This window comes from Dromaius novaehollandiae, chromosome Z, assembly GCF_036370855.1.
Source record: "Dromaius novaehollandiae isolate bDroNov1 chromosome Z, bDroNov1.hap1, whole genome shotgun sequence".
Classification (NCBI taxonomy): Eukaryota; Metazoa; Chordata; class Aves; order Casuariiformes; family Dromaiidae; genus Dromaius; species Dromaius novaehollandiae.
In genome coordinates, this window is record NC_088132.1 from 73,410,514 (window position 1) to 73,423,072 (window position 12,559).

Here is a 12,559-nt window from a genome sequence, read left to right on the forward strand (position 1 = left end):
GACGGTAATGCCTCCTTCACATAGCAAATAAGCGCTCCAGAGCAGATGCAGTCGGGGGGCTGTTTTGTTAAAAATCAGATGGAGCAATGCAGCAGAAAAAGGGCTCCTTCAAAAACACCCCCAGCTAGCTATTTACATATGTTTCCCAATGTAAACACTCGTATCCTCCTCCCCCAGTTATTCAGTTCAGTGCCTTCCCCTTTAGCCTAAACTTGCTGCCTTGCACCCCTACTGCAAGCTCCCATTTGCTGCCCCTCTCCACAACAGTTGTAAAAACTGATGGGTTTTCTCAGAGCTTCATAGGCAATAAGAGATTACAGGCAGTAATGGAGAAGAAGAAAGCTCTTTCTTAGGGCTGACTTCTAGGAGATGACTTCTCTTTGATCACAGAGATGAGTCAGTGTGAGAAGGGAAGGATGGCTGACTCCACAGTCTCATGCAAAGGAGGGGAGCAGGGATACTGAAGACTTGCAACTGCTGCTTTGAGAAACAAGACACAGGAGGTGCAGGGGCCAGATCCCGCCATCCCTGTGTTAACCCAGCCCCACTCCCTGCTCTGTGGATAATGCTTCCCACACACTTTCGGCACTGCAGAGTGCAGCTTGGCAGGTGAAAACTGCCTATCAAACAATGTTAGTCTCATTACCCACAGGCATCCCAGATGTAGGGCAGGGGTTTTGCCATCTTCTCCCTCCAAGGGTGTGAGAACTGAGTGCACAACAGGTTCTCCAGCCCATGTATTCCAGTGACGAAGCAGAGGCATCCCATTCCCAGTGCCAGGTTGCAGCACAGCTCGCCGCTTCAGGGGGAGCCCTGTGTACCACACTTGGGCTCGGCACAGGCCATATGTACCTGGACCGCTCTGTTCTCCTGCAGACTATCACCAGGACATGAACATCCACCCAACCCCTGATCATCTAGGGGGAAAAAAGCACAGTGCTCTTCTGCCTTGACAGTGGAATATTCACCTGCTTTCACATACTGTGCAGAAATCAACCAGTAACAGACAAGAAGGAACAAACCTTCCCACTCTCACCACAACTGTATAGTAAAATCATCCACTTCAGCAAAAATAGCCTAAGCCTCCCACCTATCTGCTGCAAATCCTCCTGCTGCATGATCAATGGAGTGGAAACAGCTCAGGCCCAAATCCCAGCTGGCTGCCTCAGCTGTAGCTCTGACACCAAGCACCAGACACGAAAAGGCCTTTAATCATGCCTCACTATCAGGCACAGCGCTCAGTCTGCCCACCCTTGCAACAGCCAGACAGCCTCTGGGCTACAGTCTCTTCGCTGCAACTCACTGGTGTAATTCAGCACAGGGAGATGACCGCCGCCTCCTCCTGAGGATGGACCCTTTGCTCTAGGCATCATTACCCTCAGTGTGCCTTCAGCAAATAAAAAGCCGCAAGAGCAGCAGTAAGCTCATCGCCACAGTGGACAGCCTGTGCCTTGCTATCTACAGCAGAAACAGCAAGAACATGCCTAGGCCACAGCTTGACTCCTCATGACGCCATTTGTAGCCCAGCCACAGGAGGGAGAGACACGTCACGCTTTTGCACATGCTGGACATTCGTGAGCTACTCGTGAGCAGCTCACTGCCATTCCACCCTCACTCACTGACTGCTCGTGGCAGAAATCTGAATCCACAAAACCCAGCAACCCCAACCACCACCAGTCAGGCCGTTTTAGCAATGCTGGGGAGGCATGCTGGTCAGCTACTTACTAATCAGCATGGTGCTGCCTGCCTGCAGCAAGGGGGACCAAAACACTCTAGGAAAGTAAGAAGCACTGAAAACTTAAAAAAAAAAATCCTCCAAAAAAAAAAAACCTTCTCCATCTCTGCAAACTTTGCCTTCAAGGGCAAACATCATCTCTCTCTCAAACACACAGAGATCAATACAGGCTGATCACTACCAATATATGCTTGACAACTTTTGTATCCAGTATAAGGCAGAAATAAAACATGGATGATTTTGAATGAGGGGGGCAAAAAATCCAAAGAGAGTGAGAAAAGCACGCAGTGACAATAGCACGCTGACAATGCCTCCCCTCAGCCCCTGCATTTCCCCAGAGGGTCACTCGTGATCCCCACTGAGCCTTGCTTCTGAGGGGAACCAAGGGCAGAGGCACAACAGTCAGCAGGGCCATGCAGGTTGCACACACACACTTGCAACAGCAGGATTCACCAGGCAGCTCGCGATGATCCTGCCCCAGCAAGCCCTGCCCACTCCCCAGAACGGCAGTACTGATTTCTTCAGGTCTAGCAATCCAAGGCAGGAGACATGCCTCCAAATTAGAAAATGGCTTGATACAGAAAGGTGGGTTTTTTTCCAAAAAATGGACTATTCTTGTTTGCTAAATATTTTTTCAGGTAACAGAATTCCCAAATTCACACCTCTGATGTTTAAGAACTTAAAAAATTTCCAGCTTACCTTCATTCATAGGTGGCTCACCCCTATTCACTCCTGTTCCAAAAATGTCCATTAGCTTTGGTATTTATCCAGACTGTGTTTAAAGTTAAATTATCCAAGTTCTGTAATTGCTTTGCAGTAAGTAGGCTCTCCATTTCTTTGATCATAGCAGTAACCCTTCTCTGGACCTGATCCAGTTTGAATCCAATCTTCCGCGAGTAACCAGAAACATACACAATCCTTCAAGTGAGATCTCACCACGCCTTAAGATAATAGCACTAAAATTTCCCCATCTCTGCTAGAAATATTTTGTCCAATATGCCATTTTGGATGATGTTTATCTTTTTCATGACTGCATCATATTAGTTGTTCACAGTTATCTCACGCTTGACTGACAGAGCCTGGATTTTCCTCTGTCTCCCTCATTTTCCCCAGTGAGCCACCAGCTGCAGCTGAACTTTTTGCTTATTCCTAATGGACATGACCATGCAATTTTGAACTACCCAGTTCCCATTTGTATTATTCCTTAAAGTCATCCAAGCGCTTCCTTCTGAATAGCCCTGAACTGCCTCTGAATTGATGATGCGCTCCAGCTTTGTGTCTTCAGGAAACATTATTAGCAAACTCTTACTTTTTAACGCTCAGAGCTTTATTTCATGTATCAAATAGGTTCCATTCCAAGGCTAATTTCTACTAACAACTTCCTTTTTTACCAGCATTTCCTCTTTCAACATTCCTCTTATCTTCCTGTAGTCAGTTTGCTGCTCCTTACTTCTCAGCAAAGAATGTCGTAGAGGGAAGAATTTCACACGTGTTCAAGAGGAGGCAGGACAAGCACTTGGGAGATCCATTTCAGGCTACTAAACAGTTAAAATACAACAGACTTAGGAAATCCCCTGAACTGAAAATGGTCAGAAGCTAAGAAAGTATTAAGGTATCCTATCTGCTTGCCTTTTTCTCACTCTTCCCGAGCTGACCACTTGCAACCACTTTCAGAAATAGAATACTGTGCTAGGTGGATCCTTCATCCAAGACACTACAGTGATTTCTGTCTTCCCGTATTAAGGTCCCATCCTTCCTATTGTGAGCAGCTGCCACCTTACTGCCCAGGAACAGAGGCTTTTCCAAGCTCCATAAAAAGTCACAGCTACCAGATAGGGCTAGTTCTGGCATGGATCCCCAGAGGGCTGGGCTGAGTTCCACATACCTCAATAATACTGAGACATCTATGGGAAAACCAAACCAAATTCACAGTCAGTTGCCTGTTGGTAGTCCCTTCCAGCCCAGGATCCCAGTATGGTCATATTACTTTCCAAGTAAAGCACTGTCATCAATATTTTACACGCAGGAGACTAAGGCAACATGGAGATATGCTTCACTTGGTATTACACTGGAAGCCTGCGGGAAAAGCAAGAACAGATCCTGGGATCCCAGTGCCCTTATTTCAGCCCTAATATTCAATACTTCTTAAAGCAGGAGCACAAAGAAAGAGATTAGCAGTTGAGATAGAGGGAAGTCAGGATAGAAATGACAGAACAGCTCCTGAATTGTTGCAGACAACAAGAAAGTCTCAGCTTCAATCTGATAAAGAAAGCTCATAAAGTTGTACAGAAAACCTTCAATTAAAGCAAAGTTTGGACATAACTGATGCAGTCTATGCTTTCAGAGTGCCTGGAGCAGGAGCCCTGCTATAACAGCAGCCCTGTTTGTTCAAGCACTCACTCACACTTTGTTGATATAAACCTTTTCAACAAGCAGAGCACTGACAAAAGGAGCAGAAAGGGTATTATTACAAAAAGATATGCATTCTAATTTGGCAACCAACCACTTGTTCTGTGCAGACCATAGTAACAGTGGATATAAAGGTGTTACTGGCTTCACTTATATGAAAATTAGCTTTCAAAAATGTGATGAGTGCTGTTGCTACAGCACAATTTACCTCAACTATTAGTACATTTTCACTGTGACCTAACAGTTCCCCACTGCCGTGAGGAAAGCCTCAAGTTGCCACACAGTGAATCTGATGATTTTGGCAGCCATGACTCTGCTATATTCACTGGTTTGTATTCTAACCTGAAATAAAAAAACGATACTTTATTTTATATTTACTTTCCAAGGAAGCAGCACAGAAACTTCAGGGCTGAGATGAACCTATGCAGCCATGAGCCGGTTCACTGTCTACATATTAAGGACAAGCAGAGATTGCTGCATACGTAGAGAGCATTGCTCAAGAAAGGTGACTGCTTAGGGTTCCCAAGATGTACCCAAAGTGACACTGCTTTCCCGCTGCAGAGGCATCTCCTGGCTGCCTCAAAGCAAGCATAACTGCACTGCAAAAAAGCCTCAGCTCACGGGGACTGTAATGGATGGGTGCAAACAGGAAAAGGGCAAAACAAAGAAGAAAAACATCTGCTGGACACAAGAGAGGCTACATCCAAGAATGGATAGCACCTCCTGCCCTCCTGTCGATAGGATTCAGTCATAAACATTTTAGTTTTCTGAGGAAACAGCAAATATGGAAACTGCTCAGGATTTCACATCATAGAAAACCTTCTCTCACCTCCCTCTGCACGTCTAAGCCTTTTCTTGCCATCACTGCCCAGAGCAGCAACACAAGTGAAGCAGTAATATCTGTCAGCTCAAGGCAAAGTGTTCCCAAAAGACCTCCCAGCTCTCAAACACACTCCCATCTTTACAGCAAACCCCAGGGAGCATGTAATCACCAGCTGATTTAGAGATACTATTATTTATACTGCTTTCTCCTACGTTTCTTCATTTACCACCCAAACTGGCCATGCTTGCTGCTCTGCAGTGCTCCCTCCCCCAGGTGGTTATTTTAGTGGCAAATAAAGTAATCCCTAGATAGCTTGTGCTGCTGCAAAGCCCTCTGTGATTAAAAGAAGCTGTTGAAGGTACACTCAAAAACCATCCACCAGCAGCAATCCTACAGCACAGCACTGGCATGCTTAAGATAGTGCCGCCAAAGGCACTGCCGGTGTTCACGGGCACCCGAGCAGGCACTTATAAAAACTGCAAAGACAAGGGGAAACAGTTCAGTTAAGGGAGAATTGTTGAAAACTTTTCCTAAAAAGCCTACGTAATGCAGGCTTGTAACTAAATCCTGGTGGCCCCATCCACCTCTTATGTTTTTAACCTGCTGGCTCTTAGAGGGAGTGGTTGTCTCTTACTTTCATCTATACCACCTCTAGTACTGATATCATCAGCAAAACAGATAAGGTCTGCATACAGACAGTAAACAGACATAAATTATAAACATTACCATGACATCTTAAATAGCATACATTGGACATCCCCACCCATAATCATTGTGCACGACCTGCTCACTCAGAAGGGATCTGTGGTTACCGTAGATCACAGGCTGAACATGAGTAATAGTAGCATTTTGCTTTGAAGCATACAAACAGTATGTAGGGCTGTATGAATAAGCATATCATATGCAAGACATGGAGCAACCATCCCACTCTACCCAACACTGGTTAAGGCTTCAGCTTCTACCAGTCCTGCAAAGATTTGGACAAACTGCTTTGAGTCCAAAAAGAGCAAGAAAAAAACAGAAAGGCGGAAAGCGCAAAGCAACTGCGTTACTTGTCTGTAGAAAACTAGGGGATACACAAAAGCAGTTCTGAAACGCATAAAAGGCTTCTGCCAGGAGCAAGAGAATAAACTGTTCTCCCCTGACAACAGGAATAGGCTGTCTGAGGGGTAGCCAAGGAAGTTTAGGTTAGGCATCGGGTGTGACAGATAAAACTAGCCATTTATCACTCCACCAAAAAAGCAGAGCAGTCAGGAGATAAGGCTGGTTTTCTTAATATTTTACATAATCTGCAACAGGCTCTGTCTCAGGAGCTCTTTGATTGACATATTTAGAGGCAAACGTTCTCATTAATTCGCACAGATCCTTAGTGTCAGAAATTGGAAATGGTCTAAGACCACTAAGAAATGTCTGTCAAATGCCTTGGCCAGCTCAGTGTGCATCAGCAGAAACGGATGGAGGGAGGGGACTGGGGTGCTAGGCTGCCGGATGCAGCAGCTAATGTCACCATCACTGGAAGTTTCTAGAGACAGGTGAAACGAAGAAATATAAGGAATGGCATAGTCTGAGTCAACTCTGCTTGGGTCAGGGAGATGTAATTGCATGGTTTCTGCAGGTCTTATTTTCTCATGATCTATTTGACTCAGAGGAGCAGGAAGCCTCTGATGAAGGATTAAAAGCCTAGAGAAGTTTATTCTGTGAGGCAGAATAACTGGAGAAACTGAAATACGCTTCTGGAAAGAGACAGCAAATGTACCTGTGAAGACAGAGTGGAAAAGCACCCTATGGCCAACTGATCCAATGGCTAATCCACCTGGCTGTTAAAAACCATCCTGAGGGTTTGGGGTTTTTTTCCCCTGAAAGGAACATGCTTAGTACCAGCTTCCATCCAGTGAATTCATCCTCCTTTTGTCCACGGTAGTGAACAGACACTTCTCTCATGTATTTGGCCTTGCTGAAGATGTTACTTCACTGCAACTGAGAACCCTCTTAGCCTTTTCTTTGGTCATTATAACCTCTTCCCATCTAATAAAGCAGGCTGTAGTGGATTTTCAGCCAGCTGTACTCCAGATCTCCATGTCAGGTCATCCCATGATTAAACAACCTTTTGGCTGTATGTGCTTACAGGTATATGTTTAAGCAGCACAAAGAGTCTAATCTGCAGCATCTAGCTGCAGTACTGCCAGTTGTGCCACACACATGCGTATGTGCATACACACACACACACACACACACACACACACACACACACACACACACACAGAGAGAGAGAGAGAGAGAGAGAGAGAGAGAGAGAGAGAGACCTGGGAAGGATGTGCCTTTATCCTGTGTGGAACAGACATCACTTTTGCTCAGGACTGACGAACACCCACAGCAAAGGAGATGGTATAGGGAAAAAGGGGAGTCCTGCATGGGGGGGAATCGTGACATATTCTTTAAAATAGAAAACAAAAGCTGTTAAAGGCAAAGCCTAGTCCAGGGCTTACACCAGTGCCCATGATCTGGCATCAGTGAGGAGGCAGAACATAAAGGCAAAGCAGGTCACAGGAGACTCCTGACACGTCAGGCTTAGACTGAGTTGAAGAGACTGAAATCGGGCTCAAACTTCACATAAGGCAGGTGATAGAGATGAGGCACTCTGCTCTACAGGGTGCCCTGTGGAGTCATCTCAGCATTTCGGGAACTGCTGGAAACTGTGGTGTGGGGCTCCGGCACCTCACAGAAGGCTGATGATGAACAGCCGGCAAAGCAGCACTTACAGAGGATGAACAAGGCCATGTATTACCGTGCATCCCAGGTACGTTCCATGCATGAGAACAAGAGCATCCCAGTGCGGAAAGAGCCCTGAAAGAGCCCTCGGGAGCTCTGTAATACATGCCACGACGATACAGAACCTTGGCTCAGATGCAAGAATAAACAGGAATGATGATGACTCAAGGCACTTCATATGCTGGCTGAACATTTACAGAGGAGTAGGACGCCCCTAGTGAAGGACTAATCGCCCAGAGCAGGTTATTCTGCCTTACAGAATACCTGGAAAAACAAATATGCTTTTCACTTCTGTGATATATTTTCATCTTTGGACAATCCTAAAAATCTGTACTTCAAGCACAGATGTAAGAAAGCACTCCAACCTGTGTACAAACTCAGCCAGTGCCTTTCATCAGAAAGCAAAGAAAAGAGAAGCTCCACTAAATTTGGCAAGAAAGGGAGGAAGGCTACCAAGGGCTAAGCAAGCTAGATAAGACAAAGACCAAGCATGAACGGCTGCAGTGCTCTGATTCTCAGTGCAATTGCTGGAGAAAACTCTCAGTCACGATGTTCTAATGGGACCTGCCCTCCATCCCTGAGGACATCTGCCAGAATTAGTATTCCCATATCAGAGGAGGTGAAGCATGGAGCACCAAACAGCAACTGTGACCTTTTCAGCAATTTCAAGGCCTGCTGCTTTCACAGCAACTTTCTGTATCTGCTTAAAATAAATCCAGCCCTTCAGAAAATGAAGTATTCAGAGATTGCAGAAGCATCTCACCCTTTCTCTACAATGCCAGAAACTGGCACAGATATATGTCAGGTTGCATACGTAAAGGCCAAAGAGCTGCACAGAGGGATTAATGCTGTCATTCAGAACCTCAATATCTAAAACAGAAGTGAAGTCTCCCCCACTCACAACACTGCTACCTTCAATTCAAAGCACATAGGTGAGCCCAAGCACTGCCTCCAAGTTCACAGCCAGGAGATATCTCAGCTCTTTCCTTCTTCTGCATGCAAGGCCCCACGTTAAGCCATGCAACAGCAATAGGGTCTGCACTGCCACACTGGGTAATGTGAGAGGGTGGTTTCTCCTATATCCCATGTTAGACCAGGCAAGAGTGGAGCCTCAGCACCTGCCTGCAAGAAGAAGGGGCACGTCTGTCTTCAGATGCTCCTCTGAGCATGAGCCCCCCAGAAGCACTTCTGTGAGCTCTGGGTTCCATGCACTGCACACAAGCGGTCACTGCAGTCTCCTGACACACACAGCCCCAAGGCGGGAGAGAGACTGATACTCCAGCAGCATGGGAGCAGGTGAGCAGATGTTACATTATCGTAGGACTTGACCAACAACAGACGAAGCCCAGCACGAGGGAGACAAACTGCAGCATTCAGCTCCTCTAGTGGGAAGGGGCAGCCTGCACTGGCTACATATTCCAGGGAACACTACTCCCCAGTATCCCAGCAGCTTCTGCAGTGTGGTCCAGTTTTCATTTCTAGGCACAGACCACATCATGAAAAGAGTAGGATTTTGGACTTACTTTTTTGTTCATGTGGATAGCAAGAATGTCCAGAGCTATAGCTGTTAATTCAACATATAACTTTAATACCCTTTCTGCAATTAAACCAGTCCCCAGCTACCAGTCCTCAGGATAAACCTAATGTCAGGGCAGAATCTCCACATGTGCCATGGCTAGGGCCCCAGACCTTTTGGAGAAGCAGCTAGGTAGATCTGGCCACTGTCAGGGACTTGGTGGCAGGCTAGATAAAGCTCAGGTTAACCCCTCTTGGCATTTCCTGTCATTAGAGATAATACTCTGAACTTGTAGGGAAAGCTCAGGGGAAAATAACCTAATTAGAAGTGAAAGTCTCACATCCTCATGGCGAACAGCAGATCTGCTGAACCTGAAGGTCAGCGACTTTGGTAGTCAGCAGGACAGCGAGAACAGAAAAACACCGGGAGCCGTGCTGGGCCCTGTCCTGCTCTCTCCACCCAAGGACCCAAGGCTGCTCTCTGTGGAAGATTCCCCAACGCTTTGGCTGAAATGATGCCAGCATTTGGACAGGGCTTAGTGTTATTTTTAACACTTGTTCACATAACTCTTCGGATGAATCCTGGGAAGAGCTTGTCACCAAAATAGTATACTGTGGGCACTATTTATACACCCACCAGCAGCAGAGCAGGGCATGCTAAAGAGTTAGAGGACCCTTTTCCTTCCTCAGAACCTAGGAACTAGGGATATGGGGAGGACATGGTTTTCTGTTTGAGCTAGTCCTCAGAACAAAACCATCACTTGCAGAAAGTCTGACCTCCTTGTCTGTCCTGTTTAGGAGATTTCTCCTTCACATGGGAGGAAAGCCCAATTACAACAAGCTTGAGGAAGATGAAAGGCTGCGTATATGCAAGGGCAGGCACACCCAACTGCTGCGGAGAGAAAGGGGAACAGCTCTGCCTAAACACAGGCTGGGCCAGAAGAAAATGCTGCTGTCCTCTCATTTTATCTGTCCTTGGCTACAGCAGGGACATCCAGCAGGGGTATTATCTCTTGGTCATCATCTCTTGCCCCTCTTCAGCTCCACTTAGGGTATGCAGAGCTGGGAGAAGATGAAGCACTAAATGCCAAACAGTGAGGGGTTAGCTGAGAAGGAAGACATCAGCTTGACAAGAGTGACTCTCCTCTACCCCCAGAGACAGTAGCAGCCGTAGGTCTTTCCGTATCAAAATGGCTTGTCCTAAGGGACTGAAAGAAAAAAAAGATATCCTTTTGAGACTATCCTGAGAAACAAAGCTGTTCCCCTGTCTAATTTTCTGACGTAAGAATAATTTATCTTGAACCATTTCAGTGCCTACTGAACTTCCTTGATTTTTGTTCTCCATAAATTTCTTCTCCCTCCCCCTTTCTCCAGAGAAATGTCCAGACTGTTCTCTACTTTCAGAGTGCCCCTACCTCCTGGAAAAGCAGGTGACAAAATTTTCACAAAATGCACAGGATGCTATACAACAAGAGAGAAGAGAGAGAAGCTGTGGAGTACCAGAGCACCAAACTGGAGTAGAAAGGGAACCAGAGTTTGATCTGCTAAAAACAAAATGGATGTATGCATTGCCCTTCCATGTCATATAAGCTACAGCCCAAGCAGCATACTGACTGTTCAGAACTACAGAACAATACAGAATAAAAACACATATACACTGCTCATTCAGACATAATCAGGTGGCAGCAGGACTGGTCACATTACTTTCAGCAGTACAAATGAAAGGATTCAGCTCCTACCTTGCCAGATACAATCTACCCAGATTGTGAACTCGGCTCACTGCAGCTGGGAGTCAGGCACAGCAGCAACTGCATGAGAGCAGCATGATTTCAGCCTGTACAGCTAGCGATAATCCAAAGCAAACCAGCTTGTCCCAGTGTCAGCTCAGGGATCAGCAAGCCCTGCTGCAGGGAGTCTCTGCAGGCAGCTACCCAGCTGCTGCAGGGTGGGGGGCAAGAGGCGACATGATAAAGCACTTCTCCCAGATGGGAGCTGGCTCCAGGATTCCTCTCGCTGCCAGTCACCTGGCTCTCCTCGGGAACAGTGATGCCAAGGTGCTTGTCTCACTCGCAGAGCAAGTGTGCAGGAGGGGAAAGCAAGGGCTGCTGGCAAAGCAAGGACCAGATTGCTAATGAAAGCCCCAGTGTAAATACAGATGCATTCTGGGGAAGACTATGGCAGAAATGCAGCTCATGTTACAGAGAGCCATTTAGAGCAAGCTCAGAAAGAAGGGAGTGTGATGGGGCTGTGCAGGCTGACTCCACAGCCCGCCTGCTCACGCAGCAGGGATAGGAGAGCAGCTGCCTGTGAGAGGAGGCCATGGGGTGAGGTGACTGCTAGCAAGGGGAGACGCCCAACTCCACACTCTCTAGCTGCTCCTACAACTCCAAACACAGCAACTGCAGGCAGTAATGCAGACCTACGCAATTTTCAATCCCACACCCCAGTCTAGACAAGCTATGACCCCTTTTCTACCACCTGCAGCTCCAGCTCCACACTGTCCCTGGTGTGCACTGCTACAGCAGCCTATCATGCCTGGGGAGAAAGGCTGATTTGAGCATCGCTCCATCACTGCACATGACCAACCCATGGTGCAGCAGCCACCTCTGCTGTTCAGGCCCTCTCCCCAAGCACAGGGCACTGCAGTCAGTGTGACTTACCCTCTCTTTCCAATTAAATGCATTTGGCACCTACTGCTAAGATTCTTCTTTCCCTTCCATTTTAGGATTATCTGCAAACCCTACTGGACCTGGATTTACACCAAATAAGGAAGACGTGGAAACAGAACCTAGGTCAGCAAAGAGGCAATGTGTCAAAGCATTTGTGAGCTTTCCCTTTTGACCCCATAGCTGGAACCAACACTAGAAGGGTTTAGCAGGTTTCAACTACAGCCCCTTAAACTACTACTGGAAGATCTCACCAAGAGGCTGAGAAGGAGCTGTGTCAGGATGCGTACTACAGTGGGCATAGCCTATTTTCACTAAGCCCCTAATGCCAGACAAGCATATAGCTCACACCAGTGACCTCTGAGTGCAACTGGTGAGAAAGAAGAGGGAGTCCATATGGCTCTGTAGCAATTGATGTTTATTCTATAGGGGTTGGGAGTACCTTCTTTGAAAAAAAAAATACTACGTATCCTCAAAAAGAGGTTGAAAACAGTTGATTTAGGCCAATCACATCAGTGAATGCCATTAAAAACCTAGACTCAAGGAGAGCACAGGGACTCCAGAGTAAGCTACAGGGGGAGCAGATGTATGTCCTGGCGATACATATAAGAAGGGTCAAGCAAGCCAGGTATTAGGCCAGCC

The 12,559-nt window shown here is 46.7% G+C and overlaps 1 protein-coding gene across 3 annotated transcripts in view; it reads right to left on the reverse strand.

Moving 5' to 3' along the window:
• The window catches only part of LOC135323439 (AP-4 complex accessory subunit RUSC2-like), a 62,997-nt gene that overhangs the window by 39,809 nt on the left and 10,629 nt on the right, over positions 1–12,559 (reverse strand). Inside the window, exon 1 of one of the 3 annotated variants that reach the window (XM_064502011.1) lies at positions 2,435–3,447. The exons of the other annotated variants lie outside the window; for them this stretch is intronic. The gene's annotated coding sequence lies outside the window, so the exon portion shown is untranslated. Of the gene's footprint in view, positions 1–2,434; positions 3,448–12,559 lie in introns of those variants that run through there. 3 annotated transcript variants of the gene reach the window in all.